The sequence below is a fragment of the Solanum dulcamara genome, chromosome 5 (assembly GCF_947179165.1).
Source record: "Solanum dulcamara chromosome 5, daSolDulc1.2, whole genome shotgun sequence".
NCBI lineage: Eukaryota > Viridiplantae > Streptophyta > Magnoliopsida > Solanales > Solanaceae > Solanum > Solanum dulcamara.
The window spans coordinates 67,523,403-67,536,466 of record NC_077241.1 but is presented as its reverse complement, the minus strand read 5'-3'; positions in this window follow the sequence as shown (position 1 = coordinate 67,536,466).

Genomic DNA, 13,064 nt, shown 5'->3' with positions numbered 1-13,064 from the left:
TTATCTTATACAAAAAAGAAACAGAGAACTTGCTCTCTAGTATCATGAAGAGAGTACTACAACTAGCTTCATACAAATCCAACAATATAAAAGAGCAACATACAAATGCAAAAATAGGAATATGCGTTCAACCAAAGATAGTCAATACATACACACACATCTTGGAATTAATATTGTAATTAAGTCCTAAGATTGATTTTAGATGACATAATTAAGTGAAAGTAAAGGGAAAAGAAAAAAGTAAAAACTATTCGGCTTACATAAGATAATAAAAGATACTAACCGTATTGAAAAAGGCTGACAATCCTCCCATCCGCAATCACTGACAATGGAAGATTAAGATCAATAGATAATCCAGATCGCCTGAGTTCTGATCCCGATGATTTTGAATCTCTTGCCTCATGACAATCTCCATCTAACTGAAAACCAACTACATAAAATCAAATTACAATCAGACTTTTATATACATGAAGAAATATTATTTGTATCCAAACTCAAACATATCGTCAACATGTGCACCTGTAAATTCAAAATTATATGATACAAATATAATATATTTAATGCAATAGTAATGACATGATTAGTACACTTTTCATTTTAGTGAGTTGAATTTAAAAATCTTTCATGAGACCTACTTCTTAAATTAAATATTTTCTTATTATTCGATTAACAAGCGTTACAATCAAATAAATGCTTGAACAAGCTCAATGAACCTTTAAAATGAACCATATAACAAATGCTTATTAATTTTAAGCTACTTTGGTGTTCTCTAAGCAAATTCATTAAAATTGAAAAGATAAAAAGACAGCTTCTTCAAAATCAGGGGTGGCTTAAGAGTAAGACTAGTAAAATATTTGCTATAGGTCTCCAAATTTGAGGCCTCAAAAATTTTAATAGTGAATTTTATAATTTAATTTCACTTAATATTATATTGAAGATTGTAAAAAAAAAGTTAGATAAAAAAAATTATCTATTTTTTATCAAAAATATTTAAAGACTTTGAATTAAACACTCAAACTTCATATAAATAAATAAAGTTTCTACAACAACATCCAAGGTAATATACTTGAGACAAATGACAAACATCATATTAACTAGAATTAGTTCTTAATTTTAATAATAATAATAATAATAATAACAACAACTCTAAATTATTATTATTATTGTATGTTTTTATATTTAATGTTCCCTATTAAATTTGGCTTTATGCCTGTAATTTTATTGTGACCAATAATAACAACAACAACAAAAAAAAAACTCTAAATTATTATTATTATTATTATTATTATTATTATTATTATTATTATTATTATTATTATTATTGTATGTATGTTTCTTCTTAAAATTTAGCTTTATGCCTCTAATTTTATTGAGACCTCAAAAGCTTCAAATTCAAATAATAATTATAGAAACAACAACAACACAACAACAAGAAAAAAAACTCTAAATTATTATTATTATTGTCTGTATATTTTTATATTTAACGTTTCTTATTAAAATTTGGCTTTATGCCTCTAATTTTATTGAGACCTCAAAAGCTTCAAATTCACATAAAAACTATAATAACATAATCAAGCTCCGGTAAATTCAAATCAGACCTAACCAAAATTTGTCTATAAAAATTTAAATTACGATTTTTCGTAGCAGCGATGATTTTGATACACCCAAAAAGATAAACCCCATAAAAGAAAAATCAAAGTTTTAACTAGAATAACAGTAAAACCATAAGTAAGGAAAAACCCAAAAAGGAAGTACAAAAAAATAAGTCGTAAACCAACCATTTAACTACGACAATTAATTCCAAGCTAATATAGGGTTTTCCAAGTAAATTCATTTAACTTGAAAAGAAAAAATGACAAAGTTTCATTAAAAAAATTCAAAATTCAAATAAAATCAAAATCATTATAATATAATCAAGCTCCAGAAAATTCATATCAGATATAAGCTAAAGTCATCATAAAAACTTCAAAACTCAAATTAGGGTTTTTCGCAGCGCCGATGATTTCATACACCCAAAGAATAACCACGTAGACAAAAATCAAAGATTTAACCAGAACAACATCAAAATCGTAAATAAAAAAATGACACAACTAAAACAACAATAAGAAATGAAGAGAAAAAATCATACATTATTTCACTTGAATCGAGAGCTCAGATAAAAAAAAAGAAGAGGAAGAACTAGAAACACCCAGAAAGGAATCTTGGATTAATTCGACTGGAATTCAAGGTTGGAATGAAGAGAAAAACATAATGTTTGAGAAAATACTCTTAAGGGAAAATATAACATGCAATTGAAAGGCACAAAGGAAGGATTTATATAGGAGGTCTCAAGGAAGGGCATTTTAGTCATAAAACAAAAATGCCGGTGGATCCACCACCGGACGTCGGAAAATTTCGATCCAAAGATGGGATCGAAAATCCCGTCAATACAAATCCAACGCAAGTTATTACAGCTTCTAATTCCAAGTATAGCTCCTCTAATCAGCAAAACAATGAAGCGATCAATACTTGTGTCACTGCTGAGGAGCTAAAAAAAATTCAAAAAATCAACTATCTTCAAAGTCGTGGATTGATTCAACTAAAAGGAATTGGAGGAAATGAATCCTCATCAAAAGGACAACATACAGTCCAAATTTCACAAGAAAAAATTGATATCAGTGCGCACAATGAAGAGGCGCAATCTACAAGAACAGCCGCAGCACCTTCGCCGGTGCGCCTTCAAATTCGAACCAACTCCGGCGAGATTCGATCCATTGCACCATCTGGGGTTTGTTCGCAAACACCTGAAGCAGCTATAGGAACAAAGTTCACTGGAGAAATCATCTCCGGCGAAGAAATTGTGGTCATCGCCGGAGCTCTGGTAACGTATTCCATTCAAGATCAATGCCAAAATGTTCGAGAAGTCCTTGCGGACCACCCTAGCAACATGCGCCAGTTCGAATCATGCCATGGTGCGTCGAATTTCACTTCGACCTCTGAACATATTGGTGTCGCCGGAGCTCCGGCGAACCAAATGCCCCAAGCTCAATCCCAACAGGTTCGTGACAATGTAGAGATTATTCCTAACTCTATACCAAGTCTCGAATCACTACCAATCAGCTCAAATGTGAAAAGTCGTCAAGACGACAATCATAGAGGAACTGCCGGAGCTCCGGCGATTCAAACGATGAGTGACCAATGCCAAAACTTTCCCAAGGCTGTTGTGAAGACTTCTGAACAAACCACAGACCCCAAATTATCTCCAATAAGTTCAAATCAAAAAAGTCGTCAAGACGCAATTGATGGAGATAGTTACAGTTATAGTGGTGTTCGAACTGAGGAACCTACATTGGCTAATGTTCAACATCAATATCTTGACAATGGTAGTCATTCCCACAATAATCAAATGACTTGCAATGACCAAATGCCAAAAAGCTTGAACCATCACCACAACAGTAGTTTAAGCACAGGAGCTCCAGGTAATGTTTCTCAATCTCTTGACTTCAATATGCAGGATCAGTTTGTTTGTTCTCCTAAGGACAGTCAACTATATCCTAATCATCTTGAACTTCCTAATAGTCGGCAATGTTTAGAAAATAATTTGGTGCCTAATGCTGATACAAGGAAACTTGATATGGGGGTGCCTGGTAATGCTATTCCCTCTATTTTGAGTACGGAAGATGATGTTGTGTTGAAAGCCAGTGATGTTCATGCAAATGAGCACCCTAGTACTGCTGGTGCTACTTCTATGCAGGGTACTGATACTTTGGCTAAAAACAATCCTGAAAAAACTACCAAGGTTCATATCAATAATAATCCTCAGCAAAACAGTCTCCCACAAGTCAACAGACCTACCACCTATCAAAATAACTTCCCTAAGATTTCTAATAATTTTGATAGGCATACTCCTAACAATCAAGGTTCCAAAATTCTCAATAATCAAACTCATCATAATGACAATACCAACCAAAATGCTCAGAAGACTCAGTTCCCTAGCAGAAAAGAACAGGTCCCTCAGCCAGCCCCTTATACTGTAACTCAAACCTTTGCTGCTAAATTGAGAATCAATCAAGCAAGAACTGAGACCCCTGTAGAATTATCTACACCTATATACACCACTAGACAAGGTCTTCCTGCAGTGCTATATGACAACAATGATTTCATGGTCAAATTAGCTAAAAAATGTAAATTTACTCTAGTGGGTAAATTCACCAATACCATGCCCAAAATAGAGCTTATCAGGAGAAGCTTCATCCTCCAAACTCAACTTGTAGGAGGAGTTAAGATTGCTCATTTTAATGCAAGGCATGTGTACATTGACCTGGATAATGAAATGGACTACACCACAGTGTGGACCAAACAGAGAATGATAATTGAGGGACAAGGTATGAGAATACAGACCTGGACACCAACATTCAGGCCTGAGGAAGAGACTCCTATTGTGCCAATTTGGGTGGCCCTTCCTGAGCTCCCCTGGCATTGTTACACTAAGGAGTTTGTGACTACTTTGCTTGCTCCTGTTGGCAAAGTATTATTCATGGATGCAGCATCCATTTAGAAGACTAGAGGGAGCACTGCCAAGGTGAGAGTTCAGGTTGATATCACTAAGGAGAGACCTCCTCATGTGTGGCTTGGCCATGATAAAATGGATCCCAACATAGGAAGATGGCAAACTCTCCAATATGAGAATGTCCCAGAATACTGTATGTACTGTAAACACCAGGGACATATGCAGCATGCTTGTAATATTAAGAGGAGGGGTGATGAACAAAAGAGAAGAAAGGATGAAGAAGCTGCTAAAAAGAGCAAGACCAGGGAGAACAGAAATGGAAATGACCAAGAGGACCCTCAAACTTCTGTTGTACAGAAAAGGAACCACACATTACCAACTGAAGTTCCAAACCAAACACAGACCATGAATGATAATACAAATGAGAATGTGTGGCAAGCAGGAACTGCAGCAGCCAAGTCTAAAGACCATGAACATCCACAAGCTGACAGGATTCAAGTCTAGAACAACCATTCAGCATCTAATATACCACCTCAACCACAAAATGCCAATGCTAATAGAGAGGAAAATGGTTGGCAAATTCAAAAAAGAAAGCAAAATAAAGGACTCAATACTGTTCAGCAGAACCAGGGCATCAAAACCACAGCAGCACAAGCCAAAGGTAAATATGTGCCAGTGCAACAGAACAACACAAGCTCAGGTAAGTTTTCTAACCCTAAAGCTATTTCCATTATCTCCAATACTTATACTGATCTTGTTCCACAAGATCAGCCCACTAACTCAAATGCAGGACCACAAAGTACTCAAAAAGGTAATGTTATCTCTGAAGTTCAGAGACAACCCCATAGAAATGATGCTACCAACTCCCAACATCCAAAGAATCAAGGAACTCATGGTAATGAGATCACCAGGCATGCTACTAATTCAATTATCAATGTGGAAGCCAATGAAATCAATGCTATAAACCCAGGTATTGACTTAATTCTCCCACACCCCCATGGCTCCCCCACTACTTTATTGAATGTTTTATCTGTTGATGCTGCTGAAGTAGTTGAAGGAGGTAAGGAAGGGGGAAGTCAGGAGATCCCTACTAACCTGCAGGAAGGGGGTACCAAGGGAAGGGAATCTAATTTGATTGACCATAGGCAAGACTATGAAACCCCTGCAACCACTCTTCAAGCTACTCTATTGCTCAGTCAACAAACAGATGTACAACATACTACAGAGCAAAGTTTGCAAGTCAAGGTGCCAGATAAAGGGGATACTGAACAAAATCAGTGTGCAACACCTCATTCATTGAATAACAAATCTACTCTATCACTGAGTAAAAAGAAAAGGGAGGCACTGAAAAAGAGAAAGACTATACAACCACAGCTTGAGACTCCGCCAAGAGTAAATTATGTCCTGGCTGAAAACCAAGCAGGGATTCAGGTGCCTTCTATAGAGCATTGTGAACTTAATCAGAAAACCATATCAGATGATTCTGAAGAAGAGTACTCAGTTACTGATCATGCCATGCGTCTGCAAATTCATGATGTATCCAATGAGAGGCAGATGCTGAGTAAAGAAGGCAGTTCAGAAGACTTATATGATGAATATAGGGTCACTCACTCTGAAGATGAGGAAGACCCTGACCAGTGGGAGGATGAACAACAAGAAAACCAACTGGAGGCATTCAGATCCACTATGACAGCCTCATTGCATAAGGAAAATCAGCAAGAAAAGGAGAAGAATGTATCCAAAAGTAAGCAAGAAAGGAAGAGGAGTAAACAAAGCTTAATCAGCAACCCAGATAATGTTGCAGTCAAAAGCAACATCAACACAAGGTCTAAATCCCATAGGTTATTATGATCAGTACACTCTGTTGGAATGCAAGGAGTATTGATACTCAAGGTGCCTTAGACAGACTTCAAAGGTTGAAAGACTACCACAAGCTCTCTATGATTGCAGTGCTGGAACCTTTCTCCAACAAATCACAACTCCACTTCTATAGAATTCAGTTGGGAATGGATAATGCCATGTCCAACTCCAACAACAAAATATGGCTATTTTGGAACAAAGACTGTGTGTGCAATCTTGTGGATGAGGATGAACAGCAGCTTACCTGTAAGATCAGTCATGCAGCTTGGCCTAAACAATATCTCATTACCTTTGTATATGCCAAATGCAAAGACTATATGAGAAGAGAACTATGGGACAAAATGCTTCAATTTTCTGATAGGGAAGAACCTTGGTGCACCATTGGAGACTTCAATGTAATTACTCATGTTGAAGAGAAGATGGGGGGCCAACCTTACAACATGAACAAGAGCTTTGAGTTCATTAGTTTCATAGAAGCTTGTGGACTCACTGATCTTGGTTTTCATGGACAACAATTCACATGGTGCAACAAGAGAGATGCAGATGCCAGAATATAGAAGAGACTTGACAGGGCCATGGTCAATGATGCTTGGTTGGAGGTCATGCCTGTGAGCACTCTTAATCACCTGGCCTCTACAGGTTCTGATCACTGTCCTCTCCTGCTGGAATGTACTGAAAGACAAAGTCATACTATCAAATATTTCAAGTTCTTACACTGTTGGGTTGAAAATGAAAACTTCCTTGATACTGTAAGATCTTGCTGGGAAAGACCTGTGGATGGAAATCCAATGAGGACTTTCCATCAAAAACTGAAAAGAGTCTCTAATACCCTTAGCCACTAGTCTAGAAATCAATATGGTGATATATTTGCTTCAGTCAAACAGTTTGAGGAACAGGTGATGCAAGCTGAAGAAAATATCATCAATGACAATTCTGAAGATAATAGAGCCAAGCTAAGTCAGATAAATGCCCAGTATATCAGATATTTGAAGATAGAGCAGTCTATTTTGAAACAAAAAACTCAATTGCACTGGTTCAAAGATGGAGATGCTAATACCAATTATTTCCATGCCATCATCAGAGGGAGAAGAAGAAGGTTGTTCATCCATCAGATTAGTGATGAACAAGGAAACTCTATCCAGGGTGATGACAATATTGCAAGTGCAGCTTATGCACACTTTGAGAGAATCTTTACTGCTGAGGAGAAACAAATCAATGAAGATGTGATTAAATGCATCCCAAAGATAGTTACTGATCAGCAGAATGAACTACTACAGTCCATACCTACAAAAGAGGAGCTAAAGGAGGTAGTATTTTCTATGAGTCCTACTTCAGCTGCAGGGCCAGATGGCATGAGTGGCAAGTTCTTTCAATCATGTTGGGATATCATTAGTGATGATCTGCTGAAGCTAGTGCAACACTTCTTCAATGGTCACTGTATTCCCAGGTACATATCTCATGCATGTTTGGTTCTACTTCCTAAAACTGAACACCCCAACAAACTATCAGAGTACAGGCCCATCTCCCTCAATAATTTTAAGCAAGATCATATCCAAACTACTCTATCTCAGACTTGCTCCTATTCTACCTCAGCTCATTTCAAACAATCAGTCAGGATTTGTTAAAGGTAGGAGCATATCAGAAAATATAATGCTGGCACAGGAAATTATTCATAACATTAAGAAACCCAATGTAGGGGACAATGTAGTGATCAAGTTGGATATGGCTAAGGCATATGACAGGGTCTCTTGGTCCTTCACTTGTATGGTCATGAGAAGGATGGGATTTGGAGAAGTCATTATTGATATGGTGTGGAGGATCATGTCTAACAACTGGTATTCAGTCATCATCAACAAGGACAAGAGCCAGTTCATGCTTCCTCTTAATACCAATCCAGATGTTATTGATAGGATAAGCAGGATCACAGGCTTCAAGTGTACACATGGTCCTATTACTTACCTGGGTTGTCCACTCTACATTGGAAGGCAGAGAATCATTTACTATACAAGTATGGTGTCCAAAGTTCTAAGCAAAATCAGAGGATGGCAGACTAAAGTGTTGAGCTATGGAGGCAGAGCAACATTGGTGAAATCAGTGCTACAATCACTACCAATCCACTTGTTGTCTGCAATCAGACCTACTGCTACCACTATGAATCAGATCAGAGGCCTCATAGCTGACTTTTTCTGAGGGTGGGACAAGGAGAAGAAGAAATATCACTGGGCATCATGGGAGACCCTCAGCTATCCTGTGGAGGAAGGGGGTATTGGTATGAAGAAAATACAAGATGTGTGCTTAGCTTTGCAATACAAACAATGGTGGACCTTCAGGTCTAAGAAGACTTTATAGGGAGAATTTCTGAAGGCTAAGTACTGCCAGAGGGCTCATCCTGTGATAAACAAATGGCACACAGGTCAGTCTATTATGTGGAAGCACATGATGGCTAATAAAATTGATATTGAGCCACATATACACTGGCACATCAACTCAGGTAGAAGTAGTTTCTGGTGGGATGATTGGTTGGGTATTGGCCCCCTAGCTTATCATAACAACCATCTACCTAGACTCAACAATACTAGAGTATCTGAATATATTGAGAATGGGGAGTGGAATGTGCAGAAAATCAGAAAATATGCCCTACCTCAGCTGGTGCAGCAGATACTAGACACTGAGATAGACTATCACCCTAACACAGCTGATCAAGCCTGTTGGAAGTTGACTTCACATGGCAACTTCACTTCTAAATCAGCCTGGGAACTAGTTAGGAAGAAAAGAGCCAAGACCCTGACTGATGGGTGCACTTGGCACACTAACATTCCCTTCAAAGTGTCTTTTCTACTATGGAGAGCTTTGAGACAGAAACTCCCTACTAATGATAAACTTGTCCAATTTGGAGTAGTACCAACATCATGTTCTTGTTGTTACAGACCAGGATTGGACAATGTAGATCACATATTTGCTTCAGGAAATTTTGCCAAGCATATTTGGCAACACTTTTCTAGCTCATGGGGGATAATGCAAGGGACCTGCTCACTAAGAAGCATTCTGATGAAGTGGTGGACTGCCAAGTCCAGTAATGAGGCTCAGAAGCTCATGTTGCAGGCCACTCCTATCTTTGTATGTTGGCATATATGGAAGAATAGATGTGCAAGTAAGTATGGAGGAAAGAAATCTAGTACTACTAGAGTTAAATTCTCCATAGTCAAGGACCTTTACATGCTGATACACACTGCTTTCCCCTACATTAAGTGGCCACAGAGCTGGAAGGAACTGGTTCCTATGATAGAACAGTGTCAACAAGACATGAGAGTGACCAAAGTTATGTGGATCAGACCTCCATCCTCCATTGTGAAATTGAATACTGATGAGAGTGCATTAGACAACCCTGGGAAAATTGGAGCAGGGGGAATATTAAGAGACCACAATGGTAAATTAATATATGCCTTTGCAACTCCATTGGGAATGGGTACTAATAACCAAGCAGAGGTGCAGGCAACAACTATTGGCCTCACTTGGTGTATTCAACATGGACATAATAGAGTGATATTGGAAGTTGACTCTGAATTATTGACTAAGTGGCTGAAACAGGACCTTAAGCCACTTTGGAGTATTCACAGATATGTTACAAAGTTACAATCCCTAGTCCAACAATTGGAATTCTTTCAGTGCAAACATATATTCAGAGAAACAAACCATCCTGCAGATACCTTATCAAAATGCAGCCACATGTTCAATGATACACAACACTTCTACAACCTCCAGCAGCTACCACAGGAAACAAAAGGTTACATCAAGATGGACAAGCTAGGAATGGCAAGTTTCAGAAGGAAAACTCTGAAAAGAATTAAACTACCCTCTTGACTGATCCCATTCCCAATGTGTAATAGACTATTTACCTGTATTTTGTTTTACTTCTTCTTATTCGACCTAGTTATTTCCTATTGTAAGGGGAGAGTCTCCCTTGTTTATTGCTTCAGTAGAAATAATAACACAATGCTAGAAGTAAAAGATAGAGTAGGAGTGCCCTCTTGTGTGGAAGCCTTGTGCAGGTACTCTACACATCTGCACCCTCCAAGAACAAGAACCTCCACCTATCACAACACTCAAGAGCATACAACAACAACAACCCAAACCAGCAACACAACATCACACACATGGATCCACACTCAACAGCCATCAAAAAGGAAGCTTAAGTTCCAATTCTGGTTACTGTTGGGTGTCTCATTGTTCAGGTATCATGCAACTTTGAGCCATGTGGTGGTGTTGCAGCAGCTGAGCCTGGAATTCATGCATCACCTACCATCTACATACATACAACAACTCTACAACAGCACATGGAGCAACTACAGTACATCAACAGCAGGTGGAGGCTCATTCAATTCTAGGAGTTCCCTTCTTGTGGGTTTAAATTATGCAGGAACAATGGTTAAGGACCAACAACCCACCATAGACCTGCATCAACTCAATAACATCAATTGCAAAAGCTCCATTAAATCAGCAGAAGTGAATGCCACTAATCATCAGCAGCAGCAACCTAACAGCAACAGCAGAAGCAGGATGCAACATGCCACAACTGGGAGCTTGCCTAACTCACCTGATGCAGGCCCTCTTTGGATTTACTCTAAGGGTTGCAGTAACACAAGATCCTGTTCTGGGACTCTTTTGTATAGCAACTTCAGCCTGCATCTTACCTCTATCAACAACAACATCCTCCAGCACCAGTTCCACCATCATGCAATTCTCAGGGAACACCTACAAGTCATTTTGCAGAATTGTTTGTGTATGGGTTTTTCTGTTTTTGTTTGTGGGTGCAGGTACTCCTTACCAATTGTCTTTACAGGTTCAAAGCACCTCAGCAGAAGAGAAGCTACAGCAGGGCATGGTAGGACCTCTCTTCAGCCTCTCATTCAAGCCAACCTCTTCCCTGCAACATCTGTAACTAAGCTATAGCAGGGTATGATGTACAGGGTGAGTTGCACCATGTGGACCTGTCCAAAGGCCTCCAAACTTTGCAGGATTGCAGAAAATACTATAGGGATAAGGCCCAAGAAGTTTCATCATAAACGGACAATTGGAGACGTTAGGCGAGCGACCTTGAAAAAGTCAGTTGCCTTAAGCCTAAAGAGGGTGCCTTTTTTCCAACTTGTGCAAAAAGCCTCCAAATCTTGCAGAACTAAAGAAAGGGATGTTTGGGTATATCTCAAGAAGTTTCGACTAAATTGGATAATTGGAGACGTTAGTTGAGCGACGTTGAAAATCCTAACAGACCCCAAAGCACTCTTGGAGGTCCTTTCCTTTTTGCTGGCTGGTGCAAGTTCTTTCTTGCCTTTGGTTGTTTGTTGTATTGTTGCAGGTTGCTGGATTGATTCATCAACATGCACTGACAACAACTACATAGAATACATCACAGATACAACCATCAAAGCAAATAGAATCTCCAAGACCCCTGCACAAGGCCCAGCCTGGTTTTTCTGTCTGGTTGGCTATTTGTTTTTCTGTGATGGTTTTTGTGCAGGTACAACAACTGATGGGGAACCTTGGCAAATGAAAGGCATCAACATAGAGACTACAGCCTTCCAAGATAGGACCTCACCAACACACCATCCCTACACCCATACATATTCCATCCCTGCAGCACCTGCAGCAGATCCACTACTTCCCAAAACTCTTGAAACTCCTTGCTCCTTTAATTATTATGTGCAGGCACATAAGATACCTTCAAAGGAGCTACTCAATTCTCTTTTGGAGGCAACAAGAAGCTGCCTACAGGTTTGCAACAACCCCCACAACTATCACACTTGTTTGGTTTTTTGTTTGCTTGTTTGTGCAGGTAAACAAAGTCACAGACAAAGGGACATAACAGCCACAATTGCAAGGTCCTCACCTACTCCCATCAGCTCTCCATGCATACCTGCTGTAGTCCTTCAACACCTGCAGGAGCCCCCTTTCATCCAAGTCTTTTGGAACTCCTTGACTGTTTTCATTGAGGAGAAGACAAGAAGATGGAGCTCCAACAAACACAATGCTAATTATACAACAACCATCTGGAACTCTTTGCTTGTTGACTTGCTGGTGTGCAGGCATATCAAACAGCAACAATGGACCCTTCCAAAGTGCAAGGCACCTTCAGTCAAACATTTAAGCCAGGGCTGCACCCTAGGAGCTCCTTCTTGGTTTATTTGTGGATGTGCAGGTACATCCCTGATCAGTCGACAACAATGGAACCATGCAAAGTTCAAGGCACACACTGATAGACTTCCGACCAGCTGTTCAAGTCAGGGCTGCACCACATACAAAATGCATGTTACACCTACTCTGTCCCTCAGCTTCCTTAACAACAACCCCAAGGTTGCTGGATGCTATGGCTCCATTTACATCATTTCCTTTCACCCCCCTTAGCTGCTATTGTTGTGTTGCATACTTCCTTGGGATCTACTTGGTACGACATGACTAAAAAGGGCAAAGATGAAAAGAATTTTCCCACCCCATGCGAGATAGAAGGTTCATATACTTGTTCTTCTTCAATTTACCTATGTATGGTACGTAGCATAGTTGAATAGGACTAGTGTAGGTTACTTTCTTGTTTTCTCATGAAAAGGGAGAGTCTCCCTCATTTATGCTTTCTTAGTCGATTTGTACCGGAAGGAGTCCTCTCATAGGTTTACTGCTTTCTAGTTATAGTTAGTCTCCTTTTTGTATCGGGGATGAGTTAGCC